This window comes from Dendrobates tinctorius, unplaced genomic scaffold, assembly GCF_039654945.1.
Source record: "Dendrobates tinctorius isolate UK_male_01 unplaced genomic scaffold, ASM3965494v1 ptg000104l, whole genome shotgun sequence".
NCBI lineage: Eukaryota > Metazoa > Chordata > Amphibia > Anura > Dendrobatidae > Dendrobates > Dendrobates tinctorius.
The window spans coordinates 10,758,290-10,782,889 of NW_027361772.1; the positions used below are offsets into that span (position 1 = coordinate 10,758,290).

The 24,600-nt window shown below is 42.1% G+C and overlaps 1 protein-coding gene across 1 annotated transcript in view; it reads left to right on the forward strand.

The window, feature by feature from the left end:
* The first annotated feature begins 1,374 nt into the window (after window positions 1–1,374).
* ADGRL1 (adhesion G protein-coupled receptor L1) overlaps window positions 1,375–24,600 on the forward strand; it is a 511,328-nt gene continuing 488,102 nt past the window's right edge. The window contains exon 1 of the mRNA XM_073588731.1: window positions 1,375–3,180. The gene's annotated coding sequence lies outside the window, so the exon portion shown is untranslated. The remainder of the gene's footprint in view (window positions 3,181–24,600) is intronic.

Sequence of the window (24,600 nt, forward strand, 5' to 3'; positions counted from 1 at the left end):
ATGGGTATATGGGCACGGGACTATGGGATGGCGGATATGTATGATGGGTATATGGGCACTGGACTATGGGATGGAGGATGTGTGATGGGTATATGGGCACGGGACTATGGGATGGAGGATATGTATGATGGGTATATGGGCACGGGACTATGGGATGGAGGATGTGTGATGGGTATATGGGCACTGGACTATGGGATGGAGGATATGTATGATGGGTATATGGGCACGGGACTATGGGATGGCGGATATGTATGATGGGTATATGGGCACGGGACTATGGGATGGAGGATGTGTGATGGGTATATGGGCACGGGACTATGGGATGGAGGATATGTATGATGGGTATATGGGCACGGGACTATGGGATGGCGGATATGTATGACGGGTATATCAGCACTGGACTATGGGATGGAGGATGTGTGATGGGTATATGGGCACAGGACTATGGGATGGCGGATATGTATGACGGGTATATGAGCACTGGACTATGGGATGGAGGATGTGTGATGGGTATATGGGAACAGGACTATGGGATGGCGGATATGTATAACGGGTATATGAGCACTGGACTATGGGATGGAGGATGTGTGCTGGGTATATGGGCACAGGACTATGGGATGGAGGATATGTATGACGGGTATATGAGCACTGGACTATGGGATGGAGGATGTGTGATGGGTATATGGGCACGGGACTATGGGATGGAGGATAGGTATGTTGGGTATATGGGCACGGGACTATGGGGTGGAGGATAATTATAATTTGCTATAACTATCCACAGTTAGTTACTATGCCTGGGCAGCGCCGGGCTCTTCAGCTAGTGAAGATATATAAATAGATGATAGATAATAGATAGGAGATAGATAATTAGATAGATAGATAGATGATGGGTAATAGAGAGATAGATATGGGATATAGATAGATGATAGATAATAGAGAGATATGGGATAGATAGATAGATAGATAGATAGATAGATAGATAGATAGATAGATAGATAGTAGACACCATATAACACGTGAGGTGACAGGAATACATGAGGCCTACGTGCACATCCCTCCATCTCTGGGTACTCCTGTCCCCCCCATGCCTTCCTGAGTACAGATACCGGTGGAGCCGCTGTGTAAGCTCCAGTAAACCACTAATGATAATCAGGACTGAATCATGGACTATGGAGCCATAGTGAGAGCAGGGAACAGGACGGGGACAGATGTGGGGAGAAATGTCCACAGAAATCTATGTGTAACATGTACAGGGAAGGATGCTGACAGGGGAGGGGACCAAAGATGGAGTGAGACAGAAATGTTTGTACAGAAAGAGGAGGAGAGGTGGATGAAGCAGGCGAAGGATGGAGAGAGAGAGGAGGGAGCCGGTGTAGGAGAGGAGAGGGAGGAGATAGGGAGATGGAGGGACACAGAAGGAATGATAGCAGAGACGGGAGAGCACAATGGTGGAGGTGAAGCATCAATAAGACACTGAGGCGAGCGTCTGCTCTGAGGGCACAGAATAGCAGACAGGAGAAGAGACAGCTGAGATGAAAGAGAGAGTGCTAGGGTAAAGAGATCTACATCTGATTAAGGGTTAAAAGGAGTGAGGGGGAGGGAAGAAGGGAGGGAGAGAGGAGAGAGGGAGAGAGAGAGCAAGGGAGGGAGAGACAGAGGAGGGGCAGGGAGCTGGAGACCGAAACAGCCCCACAATCTCTCATTTATTTTCTTTGTTATTTCTTTACGTGGGATACAAAATTACAAGAAGAGCAGTGTCTGAGAACATCTCCATGCCAGAGACGAAAAGAGACAGATAGAAAGGAAACGAGAGTCCTCCAGTCAGCACTCACCAATCTACTAGAGAAGGAATGTGAGAGAAGGAGGAGAAGAGACAGGCAAGCTAGTGAGAGACAGACAAGGATATCCGACCCAGGGACATCACCGAGACGGGTACATAGCATCCCTACAAGATGGAGAAGACCAGAAGAGACCTCAGACAGCCACCGAGATAGCCATGAAGAGAGGACAGGACCAATAATGAGATGATAGAGGGCTGCTCACAGTATTAGGAGAAGTGAAGACCTACAAGGGGTTCGGCTGCTTTTCCGCCTCATTCTCCCCGTTCACTGGAAATCATGTTTAATATGATGGATGTCAAGATTGCTGTTCTCAGACAATCGGATACAAGTGGCCACTGAGTGACTACCTAGCAGGTGCAGAATTAGGAAAAAAGACAATTACCCAGCACCCTGGAGAGCGACCGGGCCACCCGGGGATAGGAGGCTGTTGGTCAATTGACAGGGACTGGTTACTACACAGGTTAAGAGAGAACTAGCCCACTGGAGGCAACTAGACGAGAGGGCTAATATCTCCCGACAGGTGGGGGATGCACAAATCCCATGTGGCCGTAGTTCCTACACGCATTCGATGAACCCCACCACCACCCACTTCCAAATACCAGAAATCCTGCAATGGCTAGTCCATGGGAAAGTCTTTGAAAATGGCCAGGCCATAGGGATACAATTCGGGCAAGCGTGAAGGAAGACGGTCTTCCATCCTGCGGCTAGCAGGAATTCACAATGAATCGCACCTCGGAGAAGAATCATCAATCCTAAAAAGCCAGCAGTGGCTACCGGTACGGAAAGCGTAAGGACGAGGAATCCCACTGACCCATGGCAAGGCCCAGCAAATGCAAACATGGCAAATCCAAACCGAGTGTTTACCACGGCAGCAAAGACATGTCCGAGAAGCTAAGAGGGGCACAAGACGGACTGCTCTTCTGGTGAGAAATGTACCGGACCATCTGGAATTGGCCAGATTATTGCCAGATTTTGTGTATATAAAGCCACTCTGCTTTCCACACTACTGATATAGTGCCACACAGATCCATCCACCACCAGAACCGGGAGCAGCCATACTGGACAGGTGGCCATATTCCCTTTCTACAAGAGGCTGGCTTATTCACAGTCCTCCATATACGTGGACAACCGTCCTGTTGACAGAAGGCCAGTATTCTTTTTCCATCCTTGGACAGTGGCAATAAGGCGCAAGAGGAGGGGCCTAACAATTAGGCTCCACCCCTGTGGGATCATGTCCATGGCAGGTGGTCTTCTTGGGGAAAATCGGTGACCAGGCTTAACCCCAGTCCTCCAAAAACATAAACATCTGGGGGGGAAAAAAAAAAGACAACATTATAAGGTGAGGAACATTCTATATCTGCAGAGGCATGCAGCGTATACCATCCTGTGTGTTCATATACATACGTGTGCGTACGGGCACATAAACACACATATGCATCTACACTGCATCTGCAGCAGTATGGGGTCAGTTCCTGCAGGGGTCAGAGGGATTTTTAATATCCATCTATTGACTATTGTATGTCTGCAAAATAAATGCATGTTTATTCGGTATATTGATCTGCATGCTATATATTAACATGTTTATAAAAGCAAACATATACGGATAGAAGAAGGAAGCCAGGATTAGGTATAATCTCTATCTCCTATCTATCTATCTATCTATCTATCTATCTATCTATCTATCTATCATCTATCTATCTATCATCTATCTATCTTCTGTCTATTATCTATCTATGTATCAGTGCATCTCATATCTATTAATCTATTGGTCTTATAGCTATCTGTTTATTTATCTGTCTCATATCTATTTATCTATCTAACTCATATGTATCTATATATTGATCTATCTGTTCATCTATTCTATTACATTTTCTATGTATCTTATATCTATTATCTATCAATCTATTATATATCTCATATCTATCCCATATCTATCTGTCTATTATCTATCATCTATCTATTATCTGTCTATTATCTATCGATCTCTCTGTCCATTTCTTATCTATTTATTTGTCTATCTAGTTATACATCTCATATCTATCTATCCATGTATGCATCTATTTAGCCGTCTCGTATCCGTCTCCGCGTCTCGAGCAATATTGTTCTGTAGGCAGCCCATACAGCCCATCTGGCCTCTTATTTCTTCTGGATGTCAATCTGTCTCACTGCAAGGCAACCTATATTATTTCCATGCAGGGATTCACTCTCTACTGAGTGGTCAATTAGAAATGTATGAAAAGGTGGTCTTTCATGAAAAGATGTCTCATACTGGTGGAAGCAGCCTGCTTCATGGCATAATACTCTTATTTGCTTTGGCCCGGCACAATGCGAAGCATGGCCAATCTCATTTATTGAATATACATCCATTTGAAAGCAATCTCATTATTTGCTAGACCACGGTATATTATTATGATCTGCACACTCTCAGTTCCTCTCTCTTTTTTTTGGACAGCAGTGAGCGTCTTATCTGTTTGTTTGGGTTTTATTTCATTTTGACGACTTAGACGATTTTCTCCACCTGGAAAGTAGCCAGGAAAGCTTCCATCTTCAGTTGGTCCTTGGTCTTGGTTTGTAACTACTGAAAATTAGGATCAAGATTCTAGACATACGTCCTGCTTCTTTTCTCTGCCTGGTTGTGAAGTTTCCAGTTCTAGGGCACTACAACCCTGGTAGATAGAAGACCAAGTAATGACCAGTATTGGTGTAGAAGGCCCTGGCTCTTAGTATATGGTCATAAAAAATGATTTATATACTTTGCAGAGAATGTAATTGTACGACCAAAGAATCCTCTTCTTGGATGGTGATGACATTAGATTGGATTTTGGTACTTGTGGTAGATCCCTCATTTCAGAAGACAACACTTTGTAAAGGAGTCTTATTATAAGAAAAGCTGTCTATGGACAACCGAAAAATGTCATAATTGGAAGAAGAAATTGTCTCGTCCAAAAAAAATGTGACTTATTTTTCACAAACATCTGTAATTTGTCAAGAAACCTGTAAGGAATAGCTTCTCGAAGACTGTACCAATTGTGGTATTGCAATTGTACATATCATTCATGGTCAGGTAACATCACTCATTAAAAACAGTGTCACTCACTGGTAGTAACCTTAGTCAATTACTCACTGGAAAAGTAACCCAGGGAAAAAAATGTAGTGTCACTCATTAAAAGATAATAGGACCCAGTAGATGTTAGAATGACATAGCCATAAAAGAAGGTACATCTCACTATTGTAAAATGTAGAGAAGCCAGAATGTAGAATTACTCTTTGGAATGTGAAATCCTTCAATGAAGTAGAAGAACCAATAGAACGTTAGATCAGTCTATGGTACTAAATCATTTTGGGTGAAATTTAAAGATTTGGCCAAAGGTGGACTCTAACACAAAATCTGTAGCAGGGTCTACTAAACACTCATGCTTCTTATAGTCCTCTTATTCAGCAGAGGGGTCTTTAGGCTAAAGCTTGAGTGATATTAAAAGTTCTGTATCTCGTTTTGGCCAGACCACTGCTTGGATTGTGAGGAATACCTTCTACAGACTACGGTTTTAGTATAGTCCAAAAATGTCCTTCACACTTACACGGGAGACCAGGATATTGATGTGTGTTATAATGGCTAAATGTACCATATATAAACTCTTCAGTGGTCTGGGACCAATGTACCTGCTGAATTGTCTTTTGAAGTGCCAATAACCAGGGGTGGACATTGAGGTCACCACAGAAGAAACAAATTAGTCTTCTGAAGCTGGTGGAGGTCACCGAGCCAATCTTAACATTCAGTTAATTAATTGTCTTCAAAAGGCTTTGTTAAATATAAGGGGCTTATATGCTATTGGGTTCCAAAGCCTACTTATTGATATCAATGATGGACAACCTGATTTGAACCCCCTCTTTTCATGGCCTCATAGCCTTATCTGCTTCTGTGGTATGTTCGCCCTTGCCAATATCATCCCACGTGTGCTAATAAGCATATGTGACGACTTCCATTCAATCTGTGGGCTCTCTTAGCCAATCAACATAATGACAAATGGGCTGACCCGTCTGAGTTTTTAAGAATTTCCCCAACCCTTGTGATTTTTGCCACGCAAATACTCTTAGAAGAAACATAATGGCTAAAGATAATGTATAGCATCATTAGGAATGGTATAAGAAGTCATATCATCATTGACAAAATGGAAGAGGGCAACAGACTCTTTCCCCTGAAGTTACTCACTGCGTGAAATGTCTAGAGGACACATCTAGTATTTACATCCTCCTACCCATTTATCAAAGGAAAATCCTTTTAAGGCAGGGTACAATTGTGAAATGGAATGTAGACTCATTTATGGGAAGGTAGAATAACTCCCTGGAATGTCAGGCCACTCGTTGAAAGCTAAAATCATTTATCAGAAAGACCGATAAAGAGTCAATTCATTCAGTGGAAAGCGCAGTCAGAAGGTATAGTCTTCTCGAGGAGAATCGAATTACTCATCGGAATGTTGGCTTCTTTAGCCACTGTAATATGGAGGTGGTACCTATCACTCGAATGTAGACTTGTCGATTGAAAGGCTGGACAATGTATAGGATTGTAGAGCCAATATTCGAAGGCTAAATTCTGGAACATGGGTCGATTTATGGAAATGTAGAATAGAATGTTGGTAATGAAGTGGTGGAACCTTCTCACTGGAACATAGACTTCAGGCTAGAGGAAATCACTGGATCGTCAAGTAATTCCCTAGGTGCCCTCATTGGAAGGAAGATTTGTCCGAGACTGAAGGACCATTCAATGGGATGTAGAACCAGCGTTAGAGGAAATCAGTCACTGGAATACAGAATCGATCAGATACGGTATTGCGGAATCACTCACTGCAAGCAAAAGTCATGGTGTATGGTTGAATCATTGCATGGAATCTGTAATCAGTAACTGAGCGGTTTCATCACATACTCAAAAATATTGTGAATTTCTAATGCGAGGAGACCATTACTCTTTGTCAGGCAGAACCATTTATTAAAAGAGAGGGTCAGTTTTCTCTTCACACTGTCAGGTCGAATCAATTATTTTAATCCTTTACTGGATAAATTAATTATGTGTTACCTGTCTTATATGTGGCTGAAAAATGGTGAGGGAGCATGTCATTTTTCCATAATTTGATTCTCCAAGTCTGGTTCTGTGGTTTCATCTCTATCGTAACCACCTGAGTGGACAGGTCACTGCCTCCGAAAAGGTCAGCACACTCTACTGCTGCTGTGATTGCTCCCATTATATAATTGATTAGTATGTTCTATCCTGCCCACTTCACATTACATTTTCTGACACGTGTAGCCTTTTCCCCACTCATATAGCCCCATAATTGCCCAAGTCACTGCCACCTACAAAGTCTGCACACTTTTCTGCTTCTACTGTGACCATTCCTATAATAAGATTGATCAAAACTTCATATTACTAGTTCTGTCCCCTACAGCCCTTTTCTAATATAATTCCAGGACTGCAGTAGTCACTACCTCCTACAAAGTCAGTACGCTCTTCCACTGCTGCTGTTATCATTACTACTGTACAATCTGATTAATTTCAGAGTGTTTTAACATGTGTAGATAAGTCACTGCCTCCATCAAGGTCTGTTAACTTCTGTGACAATATGGCCATTGTGATGTGTCATAGGGGGTGACGTCATGACTAGTCATCATGATGTAACTGATGGACCTAAGGTCATTCTGGAGCAGCCGTATTGTATAAGAGAAGGCAGCTAGTCATCACTCATTTTTTAGGTAAGGCACCAACGCTAAGAGCACGGGTGACAGCCAACTAACCTTGGGGACCAAAAGAGATGTCTTCATAACTGTCTTTGTAAAAGTCCATGTACAACCCTACGTAAATCCATCTATTGTGTCACTGCCTTTATCTTAAAGGGACTTTGTCACCAGGTTTTTGCTACCCCATCTGAGAGCATCATGTTGTAGGAGCAGAGACCTTGATTCCAGCAATATATCACTTACTAGACTGCTTTCTGTAGTTTTGATAAAACCACATTTTTATCTGCAATTTCCAGAAGCTCTGCATAACCCCCCATAGCCCACACCACTGATTGGCAGCTTTCTGTGTACACTGTGCATAGGCAGAAAGCTGCCAATCAGTGATGGGGGGCGTGATAATACAGAGCTCATGAATATGGAGAGCTACATGGCAGCAGGTTTACCAATCCTATAGTGATAATCTCCTGATAAAATTACAGCATGCAGCCCAGTAAGTGAAACATCACTGGAATCAGGGTCTCTAGCCCTAAATTATGCTGCTCTCAGACTAGGTGGCAAAAACCTGTGGGCAGATACCCTTTAAAGTAGATTCATCTCCGATAACAATGCTCAAATAACTGAAGAACAGTGCTACATCCAAATCCTGATGTAACCGTACCATGGTCCCTCCATCATAATGTGCCATGTATAGCTGTGCTGTTCTATACACTGGCAAATGGACTCCTTTAGGTGCCAGGACACAGGAGCGGTTTCAATTTTTTCCATTCATTAGTGCTACCCCACAGTGTATGTTACATTTGGACCTTACAGTGTGCGGACCGATATTCTATCAAATACACTGATTCTCAATATTCACATTTATGGACCTTGATTGGTAGTCGGGGCCCTATGTGAAAAAGCAAGGAGGCTTCGCTAGTTCTCAAATATACCAAGAAGTACGCTATCAATGTCAACACAAACTTATTGATTCTTGCTTAAAAAGAATCAACTGAATTTTATATCTTATTTATTGGAACATATATATTCACCTTTACAGAATGGATACATGATTTACCTATAGGAAGTAATAAGGTTCCCATATCGTGTAATTTCATCATTTAGGCTCAAAGTGGCCAGTGATGATTAGGTACAGTAGTCAGTCGTGTGATTTGGTACAGAACCTGAAATGGACTTCAAGAGCTTAAAGGGAATCTGTCAGTAGGATCAACCCTGCAGAGCCGTCTATATGGGTATGTAGGGCATAGAAAGTTGAATACAATGATTCCGCGTTGTCTGTGATCTGAATACTTATTCCAGAGAAATCCAAGTTTTTCTTAATATGTAAATGAGCTGTTTAGATTAGTGATGAGCGAACGTGCTGGAATGAGGTGTTATCTGAGCATGCTCGGGTGCTAACTGACAATCTTCAGCGTGCTCGAAAAATATGTTTGCGTCCCCGCGGCTGCATGTCTCGAGGCTGTTTGACAGCTGCAACACAAGCAGTGATTGCCTATCAAACAGCCAATTCCCACATGTGGTCCAGCTCTCGAACAGCAACGAGACATGAGCATATTTTTTGAGCATGCTCAGATAGAACCTTATCCGAGCATGTTCGTTCATCACTAGTTAAGATCTATTGGCCAGACACAGATTTTCCTAAAAATCTGCCTCCAGAGCTTATTTTAAATGAAAGGAGGGGTTACCAGTGTGAGACATGAAGAAACACTGTAGTGGAACTAACCATCGGGTGATACTCTTTTTTACAAGTAAAGTAAAAGGAAGGTGCTCACCTGAGCAGGTTATCTGCAGGCACAACTCCTATGAACATCAGAAAATATTAGCTGCTACTGCTGACTCGTGTCCGGTGAATGATCTCCTCCAGGATAGTTGACCAATCAGACGTAGTAGACTGCATATGGGTGTCTGCTTTCAGTAGACATACACTGTCAGTCATTACATGTCTCACACTGGTAACACCTCCTTTCATGTAGAATAAGCTCTGGAGGCAGATTCTTGGGGAGATCTATATCCAGCCCGTAGATCTTAGCAGCTCTTTTACATATTAAGAAAAGACGTGAATTACTCTGGAATAAAGCATCGGATCACAGATATCAAGGTATCATTTTATTCAGCTTCCTATGACCTATGTGCCCATATAGACGGCTTAGGAGGGTTGATCTTACTAACAGATTCCCTTTAAAGGTATGACTTCATAGAGTAGCACGCTTTTGAGTAGTAGTAATCTGCTGGTGATATATTGAACAACCCCCCCCCCTCAAAAAAATAATAATGAACAAAACTCCTGAAATTTTTATTTTTTTAGTAATTTTGTATTTTATACATTATAGTAACTGAACAGCAATATTCTCACTGTCATTTCCCAGCAGCTCAGTTGCATCAATAAATTCATGGGATCTCCTGTGTGACTACCGGTACACGCAACAACGTGTAGACAGGAAGTAAGTCTCCGACTTCCTATGAATAACTGAATGACATCAACACCTATCTTATTGCCCCTTGCGCCCCTGACATAACTACCATCCCAAATTGGCCCTGCCCTCTATGTACCGCTCATTGTATATGACCTAGTGATCTGTACGTATTACAACTTATATCCTACAGATATAATAGATGGATGTTTTTCACAATGTTATATAACGAGCCTCCATCAGTTTAATTTTTTTCATAAATCAATAGTAAAGATGAAAATAAGAAATGTTGTAATATATCTCGTTAGAGAAACTCTGCTCCCATCTTCTTTCTGAACTGATATTTTATTCTCAAAATTTTCATTTCATGGGTAAATTTTATCTTTATGGACTACAGATTTTCCCATTACTGAGGTCAGAGATGGCAGTTGGTAATCATAAAGTTCTATGGAGAACTGTCTGGAACTATCCTTACAGGAGAACTTGCAGCAGAATATTTCGGCCTCTATCTTCTCCCCTGTCCATAAAATTTTTGAAGGACCAACTGTCATTTCCCATCTCAGGAATGGCAAAATCTGTATTCAGTGAAGACAGATTTTACATTGTAAATTGAGAGTGAAAAGTCAATCCAGGAACAATCCTATCAGGATGCGATCACAATGGAATTCTGTTGCCCAGTTGTCTTTACGACTATGTGTTATGGTCATAAATTGAATCTCCACATGGTTCCAATGTACTGACAATGCTTAGAAGAACCCATATACTCTTGTAAGGTTTTGTTCCTGGAAGGAGCAACTTCATGCTGACTTGATAGAGACAAATGGAGCCCAACGTTTACCATAGCACATGCGTAGTAGCCATGTCCCTTGGAAAATGCGTCTATCTCTTGCATACGGTCAGATAGTTGGAAGCTCTTACCACTTATTATTGTACAATTATTTGGAAGATGGTTGGTGACACTTTTGTCGAAGAGATAGTGACTGAATAACGGAAACTGTTACACTTAAGAAGATAATGTTACAGACTCCATGAGCGTTTCAATCATTCTGAGAGATTGTCACTCATACGAGCTTGGGAGTTTCTCAATGGAGGATGATGTTAGTCATGAGAAGATAATGTAGTGTCACATATTGGATAAATGGCGCTTTCATTGGAAGATTGCTTCTCTCGTCAGATCAGTGTACTCTTGAGTAGATGGTGTCACACGTTGGATAGTGGAAATAAGGACAGGATGCTGAGGTTATCCACAAATTTAGTGTCAATCATTATAACAGTATTTCCTATGGCTCATTTGGTCTCCCACCTAAGTTGCTAGTTGGAGACTACTGTATAACAAGGTATGGCTGAAATGTAGACTCTTGTATTGAACTAGTGAGATGGTACACGATCGATGATCTGCATTTAGAAGATATGAAATGTATAGGACTTCATTATCTGCTGAGGATTTGTGATAGTCGTTAGAAGGACATAAGGGCTAGGCTCTTGATGTTTCCCATAAGAGCACTTTCAACCATTATAACAGTGTTTCCCAACAGCAGCCAAGATGGTCTGTATTGTACAATAAATTATAGTTTCATACATTGAAAGTATAAGACAAGTTTATGTGCACCTGTTCTTTTACACCTAAAGAAAAGCGTGATTTTGCCTTCCTTACCCTCCACCCCGCCTCAAGATGTTAAAACTGCTTTTTGAACACATACCCATCTACTGTATTGATAAAATTGCCTTAATTTTATGCTCTGTAACACCTGCTCTTTTTCAGTTTGTGGGTCCTCTTTCTAAGCATATTGCCGGTACTAAAAGTTCTGGAACTTTGTTTTCTTCACTTTCCAACAAGCATTGCTCCTGCCATTGTCTAATGGTTTACTTCTCCTGAACTGAAAGCCTTCCCTCTATGTTCAGCATGTATTCAGTTTGACAGGCCGGCAGCAAAGACCTTTTTTTAGTGAGACAAAGATCTGACATTAGTGCCTGTTGAGATATAAATGATCCATCTCAACTTCTTGTAATAAGGCTAAGCCTGGCTTCAAATCTCGTTGAGAGACAAAGATCAGCCTGAACTTCCTAAAGAAAGGCAAAGAGCCACCACCACTTCCTATGGAGAAACAAAGATCGCCTCCACTTCCTGCACTGAGATAAAAACCCGTCTCCACTTCCAGTAGTGAAGCAAATATCTGCATCCACTTCCTGCAGAGAGGCAAAGACCTGCCTTCACTTCCTATAGAAGAAAAGAGCCACCTCCACTTCCTGTAGAGAGGCAAAGACCTGCCTCCACTTCATGTGGAGGAAAAGACACACCTCCACTTCCTGTAGAGAGGCAAAGACCGGCCTCCACTTCCTGTAGAGGAAAATATCCACGTCCACTTCCTGTAGAGAGGCAAAAATCTGTCTCCACTTCCTGTAGAGGAAAAGACCCACCTCCACTTTCTGTAGAGAGGCAAAGACCTGTCTCCACTACCTGTAGGGGAAAAGATCTACGTCCACTTCCTATAGAGAGGCAAAGACCTGCCTCCACTTCCTGTAGTGGAAAATACCCACCTCCACTTTGTGTAGAGAGGCAAAGACCGGCCTCCACTTCCTGTAGAGGAAAAGATCCACGTCCACTTCCTGTAGAGAGGCAAAAATCTGTCTTCACTTCCTGTAGAGGAAAAGACCCACCTCCACTTTCTGTAGAGAGGCAAAGACCTGTCTCCACTTCCTGTAGAGGAAAAGATCCATGTCCACTTCCTGTAGAGAGGCAAGGACTTTCCGCCACTTCCTGTAGAGGAAAAGATCCACCTTCACTTATTGTAGAGAGGCAAATACGTGCCTCCACTTCCTGTAGAGGAAAAGAGCCACCACCACTTCCTGTAGAGAGGCAATGACCTGCCTCCTTTTCCTGTAGAGGAAAAGTATCAAATGGGATCAAGTAGTCTAAAAGTATAGAGATTATTTCAATAATTTTAGAATTTAAGAAAATATCCTTTTTGATCACTAACAATCAGAAGATCCAGGGTTTATCAGTCTGCACTATCCAAAGTAAATTTAGTGAACTTATTTTGAGGTACTGTTTAGTATCATTTTCTGGAAGGCATTGTTACACCTCGCGACAATTTAGTATCACTCCTTAGTAGATATCATTAATTCATGAGAACAGTAGCAGTCATCGGAAGACATTATCACTTATTGGAAGGTGTTGTCACTTCCTGAACACTAGTGTTACTCACGTTTTTCTTTGGTTCCTCCTAGATTATAACGTTATGTCATCAGGTGATATTTTGTCCGGTTGTCTTAAATAATGTTTCTCACTAACAACACAAAGTAATTATTGGTCACTACTAGTATTGATGTGTTTATCTCTGTGCTCCCAGAGTTTGGAAAGTTTTGGGTCTTCTCTTCACAAAACAGTAGCATATGCTACTGGCAGGATCAGCCAGGTAGCCGCTCAACACGACTGGACTGCGTCGAGGTTTATACTTAGAGACATATGGACTGATGATATCATGTAACTCTACCACTAGGGCATAATGAAAAATGGAAATGACCTCTCCTACAAAACGCTCTTTCTAGTACCGCCTAGTACCACCTACTGGAGGTAGCTATCATGTAACTCTGTTGACCATATCTTGTAACATGTGAATGACACCATCCATTTTTCCATGCATTGTGCTGAAAAAATGGGGAAAAAATACCATGTGGGATAAAATGTTGAAAAAAATGCAATTGATTTTTTAGATTTTTTTTTTACGGCATTCATTATGTGGTAAAAATGACCTAACAACGTAATTCACCAGGTCAGTATGATTATGGCGATATCAAACGTGCATAGATTTTTTTGTCATTTAAATGGTGAAAAAAATCAAAAATTTCTAAAAAAAAGAAAACTTGGATGGTGTCACCATTTTTCCAAGGCATGTAATATTATTTTTCAGTAGATGAAGCGGATGTATGAGGATTTCTGTTCAGCGTGTCAAGCTGATGATTTTATTGATACCAATTTGAGATCCATATGACATTTTGATTGCTTTTTATTGCATTTTCTTACAGAGATGTGCTGACCAGAAAACAGTAATTCTAGCTTTTTGATTTTTTTTGTCTTATATTTACGGTATGTGGCATAGACATTTACATATGTCATTATGCTAATATATTTATTTTTTTAGTGTTTTTAATTTATTTTTAATGGGAGAAAATGGAGGTCATTCAAATTTTTATATTTTAATCATTCTGGTTATATTTTTAATAATGTTATTTTTTTTTTACTTTGCTTTTAGTCCCCTAGGAGATTTGATCCGGTGATCGTCTGATTGCTTATGCAATACAATCCCTGGTTATCATGATATCCCACTGGTTCCCCGTGTTTGTGTCTCAGAGAGGCCAATGCGAGCCGGTCTTTGAGCATTGGCATTCAATCTATTTAAATGTCGCTATCTATGATTAACCGAACCGATGCTGCAGTCAGTGACTAAACAAACCAATGCCGCTGTCAATGACTAACTGAACCAAACCAATGCCGCTGTCAATGACTAACCAAACCGATGCCGCTGTTAATGACTAACCGAACAGAACTGATGCCGCTGTCAATGACTAACCAAACCAAACTGATGCCACTGTCAATGACTAACCAAACCGATGTCACTGTCAATGACTAACCGAACAGAACCGATGCCGTTGTCAATGACTAACCAAACCAAACTGATGCCGCTGTCAATGACTAACCAAACCGATGTCGCTGTCAATGACTCATCGAACCGATGCCACTGTCAATGACTAACTGAACCGATGCCGCTGTCAATGACTAATCGAACCGATGCCCCTGTCAATGACTAACCGAACTGATGCCGCTGTCAATGACTAACCAAACCGATGCCGCTGTCAATGACTAATTGAACTAATGACGCTGTCAATGACTGATCAAACCAAACCAATGCCGCTGTCGATGACTAACTGAACCGATGCCGCTGTCAATGACCAACCGAACCGATGCCGCTGTCAATGACTAACCGAACCGATGTCGCTGTTAATGACTGACCGAACAAAACCCATGCCACTGTCAATGACTAACTGAACTGAACCAATGCCGCTGTCAATGACTAACTGAACCGAACCAATGCCACTGTCAATGATTAACTGAACCGATGCCGCTGTCAATGACTAACCAAACCGAACTGATGCCACTGTCAATGACTAACCGAACCAATGCCGCTGTCAATCATTAACCGAACCAAACTGATGCCTCGGTCAATGACTAACCAAACTGAACCGATGCCGCTGTCAATGACTGATCAAACCAAACTGATGCTGCTGTCAATGACTAACCAAATAGATGATGCTGTCAATAACTAACTGGTCAAGAGCAATGACCAGGGATCAGATCTAGCTGCTGTTAGACACATATGACTTCTTTGTAGTATAGTCAGCATCAGCCGCAAGTTTAGAGTTCAGCTCCTAAGTCTTTTCCATACATGGGCACCCCGCCGCTGCATGTTAAAGACATACATGGCTGAGATGTATGTTCAAATGTGCAAATGTTGTTCCTATCTTCAAAAAGGGGAAGAAGGTGGACCCAGGCAACTATAGGCCGGTGAGTCTGACTTCTATACCAGGAAAGATCTTTGAACAAATTATTAAACAACATGTATGTCAGTACCTGGATAAGAATGAAGTGATTAAACAGAGTCAGCATGGGTTTTGTCATGTCGGACGCTGTTCACACCACTGCGTCCGGCAGGCAGAGGTAGTTCCACCTCCAGCCACTATAGCCTCAGTGGCGTCGGCTTGATCTTCAGGCTCTCGGGGGTTAATCCTGCTGGAGACCAGGTTGGATGGTTAGTCACGCCCACGGTCTTTAAATAGTCATGCTGGCCTATGGGCGTCGCCGATTATAGCTTGTGTTTCATACCAAGTGGTTCCGGTCTGGAGTGGAGGTGTTGCAGAGAGAGAGATTCGTGTCTGGTGGCGTATGATCCATTGTTATCCTTTCTCCTTCCCATATTTGTGTTTAGTTGTGCCCTGTTCACATTACTGTTTATTCCTCTGTGTGTGCGGCGCAGTGCAGTTTAAGTTCCCCCTGTCTGTCATATTTGTGTGGGGGCTTTGGTGTTGTGACTCCTCACTGGGTGGAGGGTGGAGGGTTAAGTGCAGGGCTGAGCAGGAGATAAGGAAAGGGTGGCGGCTCAGGCATTTGCACCATCAGCAAAAACCCTGGGTTGAGGGTCAGACAGGGTTTCCCCTAGTTAGAGGGACATCACAGGGGCCCCGGGAGTTACAGCCTTAGTTGAACTAAGCCCCCCGTGACAGGTTTGTAACTAATAAGTCATGTCAGACTAACTTAATTTCCTTCTATGATGGAATCACTGATTGGGTGGATCAAGGAAATGCTGTAGATATAGTATATCTTGACTTCAGCAAAGCATTTGACAAAGTATCTCATACAATCCTTATTGAAAAAATGACTAAGTATGGAATGGACAAGGCAACTGTTAGGTGGATTCATAACTGGTTTAGTGATCGGACCCAAAGAGTGGTCGTAAATGGCTGCACATCCAGTTGGAAGAATGTCTCAAGTGGGGTACCACAGGGCTCTGTCCTGGGCCCTGTATTGTTCAACATCTTTATCAACGATTTAGATGAAGGAATTGAGGGTAAACTGATTAAATTTGCTGATGACACAAAGCTAGGAGGGATAGCTAATACTAGAGAAGAGAGAGAGAGGATTCAAAAAGATATAAATAAACTGGAGAAGTGGGCAGCAACTAACAGAATGGTTTTTAACAGGGAAAAATGCAAAGTACTACATCTGGGCAATAAAAATGAAAAGAGCATATACAGAATGGGAGGAATAGGCCTAAGCAACAGCACATGTGAAAAAGACTTGGGTATACTAATAGATCACAGACTGAATATGAGTCAACAGTGTGATGCAACAGCAAAAAAGGCAAATGCAATTCTAGGATGTATTAACAGAAGCATACAGTCTAGATCACGTGAAGTCATTATTTCCCTCTACTCCTCTTTGGTCAGACCTCATCTGGAATATTGTGTCCAGTTTTGGGCACCACATTTTAAAAAAGACATCAACAAACTGGAGCAAGTTCAGAAAAGAGCAACCAGAATGGTGACCGGTCTGCAAACCCTGTCTTATGAGGAAAGGTTGCAGGATTTGGGAATGTTTAGTTTGCAAAAGAGAAGACTGAGAGGAGACTTAATAGCTGTCTACAAATATCTAAAGGGCTGTCACATTGTAGAAGGATCAACTTTATTCTCATTTGCACAAGGAAAGACTAGAAGCAATGGGATGAAACTGAATGGGAGGAGACACAGATTAGATATTAGAAAAAACTTTTTGACAGTTAGAGTGATATATGAGTGGAACAAGCTGCCACGAGAAGTGGTGAGTTCTCCTTCAATGGAAGTCTTCAAACAGAGGCTGGACAGTTATCTGACTGGGATGGTTTATCGAATCCTGCTTTGAGCAGGGGGTTGGACCAGATGGCCCAGGAGGTCCCTTCCAACTCTATGATTCTATGATTCTATGAGATCGTACAGCCAGTGGCTGATGCATTCTGCCCATGGTTTCGGCAGCATGTATCACTTGTCAGTTTCCCTTTAAAGGGTTAACATCTATCAACCATGGACTCACTTTGGAGAGTTGTTGGGTTTCCATTAGAGACAAGCTCTAAAACTTGAGATTCTTACTACTATTGAGACGACGACGATCCTTTTTCTTCCTTTTCCTTTATTCCTTGTCTATCCTCCATCTCTCCTCATTTCTGGCTTGCTTTCTTTATTTTTCTTTTCTTCCTTTTTTCCCCTAAATGAGACTTTTACAGTCAGGCCCTCCATTAGACCACCACGAGACTGAGTCTCTTGGTATAGGTATCCTGTGTTTTCTGATTTTATTTAGATGCTTGGTGCTATTGGTTGTTGTTTGTATATAAACTTTGTTTTAGGGCTCGTTCAGATGAGGGTATTATACGGACCTGTAATGTCTGAGTAAAAATCAGACCGATGTAAATCAACAGGGCCGTACAGATGTCCGTTTTTTCAGCATACGCTATTCTCTTCCAAACCTTGGAATCGTCAATTGAACATACATATTGCATCTGATTTTTACAAATGTTTTGCCATTATTAACCTAGGAAACTGTACTTGATCATGTTCATGCGCTTTTAATGCATGGCAAATGGATGTAAACTACATGGATGCCACATGAATGACTATTTGGATGACAGTCATGCAAGTTTTCTGGATGAAAATTGAATTATTTTTCACACTCTCATCTAACCCTGGCCTAATGGGGTTTTCCCATGAACAAAGGTCATTTTAATCAACACATCTTGGAATAATAATAATTTCCACAGCTGTGTTTAAAAAAAATGTTCCTGTGCTGAGATAATCTTATGCATGTGCCCATGCTGTGTACTGTGTAATGGCTGTGTCTGACTGTACAGGAACATGGGCTGATCATACCACAGCTCCTGGGCAGGGGAGGAAGCAAAAGAGAGTATACAGACATTACAGCAGGGAATCACAGCTGCTTCTTTTTGTGAGGCAAAACTTTTCCCTGCCTGTTTTAGCAATGTTTTACCTCAAAGAAAGAATAAGCTGCGATCCCCTGCTGTCCTGTCTGTATCCTCTCCTTTGTTTTCTCCCCTTCCCAGGAGATGTGGTATGATCAAAGGATGTTCCAGCACAGTGAGACACAGCCATTACAAAGTACAGAGCACAGGCACATTTATAAGATTATCTCCGCACAGGAACATTTTTTTTAACCACATCCAATTGTGGAACTTATTATTCCAAGATCTATTGATTAAACAGTTGATTAAAATTAACTTTATTCATAGGAAACCCTTTTAAAAAGTACCTTTCATCTGATTTTGCTTATTGAAATTGAGTACTTTTTCCTATTGTTGCTGCTCCACTGATTCTGGAACAGTTTTTAGTTTAGTAGTCTGAATTTTATGGTGAGGATGCAGTAGAGGTTTTCTTCTGATGACTTTTCAATGAAAGCCATATTTGTGCAAGTGTCTCAAAACAATAGAACAATGTAGCACAACTCCAGAGTCTGCTAAATCTTTCTGAAGGCATTTTGCAGTCAAACAAGGATTCCTACGAGCAGCTCTCACTGAAATTTTGCTTGGTCTTAAAGACCTTATATTGACCTCCACTTTTCCGGTTAACTGCCTTTTCTTAATTACTTTTCGAACTGAGGAAAGGACACCTAGAAAACACTTTGCTATCATCTCTTAGCTTTCGCCTGCTTTGTGGGCCTTCATCATTTTAATTTTCAGAGTGCTTGTCAACTGCTTAGAAGAACCTATGGCTGTTGTTTTTGGCACAAAGTTAGAGGTGGCTGTGTTTTCATAAAGCTGAGAAATTTGCATCAGCTGGTCTTCCTAATGATGATAGTGAACAAGCCATAACTCTAACAGGCTTATTTAAGGTCTGAAACTTTGATCAAAGTTATCTGAGCACACAAATCTCCACGAGTGCCCAAACTTTTGCATCGGCCAATTTCACTTTTTATAATTTTTAAAATGTAAAAAAATTACAATACAAGTATTTTTTTTGTTTGCCTAAAATACAAAGGAATGTGTCATCTTTAACTTTTGGACTTTTAGAGATCATTTCATCTTCAACTTGCATAATTGTTCACAATAACAGTAATTTTGACCAGGGGGCCCAAATTATTACATGCCATTCTAGATACAAGTAGATTAATTAGGTGACATTTTTATTCAGCTGTATATATAAGGGTTTGAGCGCTGGTATAAATTGTAGCAGTGTTTGATGTACTTGTTCTCCAGTGCCAGTAATGGAGGCAACATCTGGGTAATCAGGATTGTGTAATATTGTGTGCATGATCCTTGTGTGGCTATAACCAGAGCACAATGAATGGTTAATTTGGCAATCAGGGTAATGACGCCTCATAATCTGCCCCATTCTTCTCTCGCTGTGTGTATTATTGTGTATGTGGCACAGCGCTGGATGTGTGTGCACCATTGTGCTCTGCGATGCTCGTTCTTTGTGTCGGTTTTGGCTTAGTTCTTCATGTGATAGTCTCAATGAGACCTCTATTATTATTTTAATAAGCTCGTATTTTTGTGACTGATTTGGGTTAAATTTAGGAGTGTTATTTTCTGTTATATTCCTAATATGCTGTTTCCTTTACGCTCTGCTCACATCTACGTTGGAGGCTCAGTCTTAAATTCCACCCAAAATACTCTATTTTGTCTGATACAATGCCATACACCAAGACGTAAAACCAAAGGATCCCTTTAAAGTCAATGGGCTCTGTTGGGCACTTCTGCTTTCCGTCATGTGCAGGTCCCATGCTTCTGGTATTTTCCTGTTTCTGTTCCTATTAATACATATTAATTACAATTATTATTTTTTATTAATATTATCACGTAATATTGAGCAGAATTAAGTATGCTGGCATTCCCCTATATACCATATGAGCTTACACACAGCCCCCTATATACAATAGGAGCCTCCACATAGCCTCCTATATACAGTATGAGCCCCGACATAACCTTTTTATATACAATATGAGCCCTAAGATATCCACTATATACAGTATGAGCCTCCACATAGCCCCTATATGCAGTATGAGCCTCCATATAGCCCCTATATACAGTATGAGCCCCCACATAGCCCCCTATATACAGTATGAGCCCCCACATAGCCCCCTATATACAGTATGAGCCCCCACATAGCCCCCTATATACAGTATGAGTCCCCACATAGCCCCCTATATACAATATGAGCCCCCACATAGCCCCCTATATACAGTATGAGCCCCCACATAGCCCCCTATATACAATATGAGCCCCCACATAGCCCCCTATATACAGTATGAGCCCCCACATAGCCCCTATATACAGTATGAGCCCCCACATAGCCCCCTATATACAGTATGAGCCTACACATAGCCTCCTATATACAGTATGAACCCCCACATAGCCCCCTATATACAGTATGAGCCTCCACATAGCCTCCTATATACAGTATGAGCCTCCACATAGCCTCCTATATACAGTATGAGCCTCCACATAGCCTCCTATATACAGTATGAGCCTCCACATAGCCTCCTATATACAGTATGAGCCTCCACATAGCCTCCTATATACAGTATGAGCCTCCACATAGCCCCCTATATACAGTATGAGCCTCCACATAGCCTCCTATATACAGTATGAGCCTCCACATAGCCTCCTATATACAGTATGAGCCTCCATATAGCCCCCTATATACAGTAGCACTGTAGGATATTATGTCACAAAGATAGATACAGATAAATTATGTGCAGAATTATTAGACAAGTAAGGATTTTGACCAAATCATCAATTTTTATCCAGATTTTCCACCTCTGAGCTGTATAAATGTGATTGATTATTGGATGGAGCAGATCAGGTGACATGTATTTGTGTAATGAGAAGGGTGAGGTCTGAGGATATAACGGCCTTTATCAGGGTGTGCAGAATTATTAGGCAGCCTGTTTTCCTCAGGAAAAAATCGCCAAAAAAGAGATTTAGCTGACTCTGAAAAAGTTTTATAGCAAATATTCAGCAAGGAGCAAAACACGTGTGTTGAGGTAAAAACACGCAGATTAACTGCACAAGATTTGAGAAGAAAAAACATGAAGCCATTATCCTCCTGTGGTGTCAAGTTCCAGCAGTGCAGCCTCCCTGGAGACCAAGAAATGCAAGATGTTCAGTGCTCAGAGACATGGCCGAGGTGAGGAGGCTGACACCCGACCACCACTGAGCAAGACACAGAAGTACAAGGTGTTCAGTGCTCAGAGACATGGCCAAGGTGAGGAGGCTGACACCCGACCACCACTGAGCAAGACACAGAAGTACAAGGTGTTCAGTGCTCAGAGACATGGCCAAGGTGAGGAGGCTGACACCCGACCACCACTGAGCAAGACACAGAAGTACAAGATGTTCAGTGCTCAGAGACATGGCCGAGATGAGGAGGCTGACACCCGACCACCACTGAGCAAGATACAGAAGTACACGGTGTTCAGTGCTCAGAGACACGGCCGAGGTGAGGAGGCTGACACCCAACCACCGCTGAGCAAGACACAGAAGTACAAGGTGTTCAGTGCTCAGAGACATGGACGAGGTGAGGAGGCTGACACCCGACCACCGCTGAGCAAGACACAGAAGTACAAGGTGTTTAGTGCTCAGAGACATGGCCGAGGTGAGGAGGCTGACACCCGACCACCGCTGAGCAAGACACAGAAGTACAAGGTGTTCAGTGCTCAGAGACATGGCCGAGGTGAGGAGGCTGACATCCGACCACCGCTGAGCAAGACACAGAAGTACAAGTTGTTTAGTGCTCAGAGACATGGCCGAGGTGAGGAGGCTGACACCCAACCACCGCTGAGCAAGACACAGAAGTACAAGGTGTTCAGTGCTCAGAGACATGGCCGAGGTGAGGAGGCTGACACCCGACCACCACTGAGCAAGACACAGAAGTACAAGGTGGTCAGTGCTCAGAGACATGGCCGAGGTGAGGAGTCTGACACCCAACCACCACTGAGCAAGACACAGAAGTACAAGGTGTTCAGTGCTCAGAGACATGGCCGAGGTGAGGAGGCTGACATCCGACCACCACTGAGCAAGACACAGAAGTACAAGGTGGTCAGTGCTCAGAGACATGGCCGAGGTGAGGAGGCTGACACCCAACCACCGCTGAGCAAGACACAGAAGTACAAGGTGTTCAGTGCTCAGAGACATGGCCGAGGTGAGGAGGCTGACATCCGACCACCACTGAGCAAGACACAGAAGTACAAGGTGGTCAGTGCTCAGAGACATGACCGAGGTGAGGAGGCTGACACCCGACCACCACTGAGCAAGACACAGAAGTACAAGGTGTTCAGTGCTCAGAGACATGGCCGAGATGAGGAGGCTGACACCTGATATCTGAAGACAGGCTTTTCAAAGGTTTTATGTATGAGAATGACGATTGATGGACCAGATGGATGGGCCATGACTGGATCAGTAGCAGGCACAGACCTCCACTCCTACTCAGACGCCAGCGAGGTGGAGATGGGTGCTGCCATGTGCTGTATTATTAGAGATGAGCTGGTTGGACCTTTTCGGGTTGAAGTTGGACTCAAAATGGACTCCCAAACCTACTAAGTTTTTAGAAGACATTTTCTTCCAGCAGTAGTACAGAAAAAAGTCTGCATCTTTCAAGAAATCCATGATAATTATGCAGGACAATGCTACATTGCAGCATCAAAGTCTCCACTGCTTGGCTGCCAGTAAAGACTTAACCCATTTACCCCCCAAGGCAGATTGCACCTTCATGACCAGGCCAATTTTACAGCTCTGAACAGTGTCAATTTATGTGGTAATAACTCTGGAACGCTCCAACAAATCCCACTGATTCTGAGAATGTTTTTTCGTGACACATTGTACTTCATGATAGTGGTAAAATTTCGATATGATTTGCGTCTGTTTGTGTAAAAAAATTGAAATTTGGTGAAAATTTTGAAAATTTTGCAATTTTCAAACTTTTAATTTGGATGCTCTTAAATCAGAGAGTTATGTAATACAAAATAGTTAATAAATAACTTTTCCCACATGTCTACTTTACTTCAGCAGCATTTTTGAAACATAATTTTTTTTTTATTAGGAAGTTATAAAGGTTAAAAGTTAACCCTCATTTTTTGAACAAAATTAGCAAAACCATTTTTTTCAAGACCACATTACATTTGAAGCGACTTTGAGGGGCCTATATGACAGAAAGTACCTAAAAGTGACACCATTCTGAAAACTGCACCCCTCAAGGTGCTCAAAACCACATTCAAGAAATGTATTAACCCTTCATGTGCTTCACAGGAACTTTTAGAATGTGGAAGGAAACAATGTACATTTAACTTTTCGTCACAAAAAAATTACTTTAGACTCATTTTTTTTTTATTTTTACAAGGGTAACAGGAAAAAATGTATCCCCTATTTTGTTGTGCAATTTCTCATGAGCATGCCAATACCCCACATGTGGGGGACAACCCACTGTTTGGCGCATGGCAGGGCTCGCAAAGGAAGGAGCGCCATTTGACTTTTTGAATGCAAAATTGGCTGAAATCAGTCGGGGACGCCATGTTCCGTTTGGAGAGCCCATGATGTGCCTAAACAGTGGAAATTCCCTACAGTTGACACGATTTTGGAAACTAGACCCCTCAGGGAACTTATCTAGATGTATGGTGAGCACCTTGAACCAATAGGTGCGTCACAGAAGTTTATAACATTGAGCCGTAAAAATAAAAAAAAAATCACATTTTTTCCACAAAAATGTTTTTTAGCACCAAATTTAAAATTTTCATAAGGGTAACAGGAGAAATTGCACCATACAATTTGTTGTGCAATTTTTTTCTGAGTCCGCTGATACCCAATATGTGAAGGAAAACTACTGTATAGTCACACAGGAATGCAGAATTTGCTGGGATCATTAGCAGACGCCATGTCGTGTTTGGCTAGTCCCTGATGTGCCTAAACAGTGGAAACCCCCCAGAAGTGACCCCTCAGTGAACTTATTTAGATGTCTGGTGAGCATCTTCAACCCCAAGTGCTTCACAGAAGTTTACAACATTGAGCTGTGCAAATTACAGAAATGATATTTTT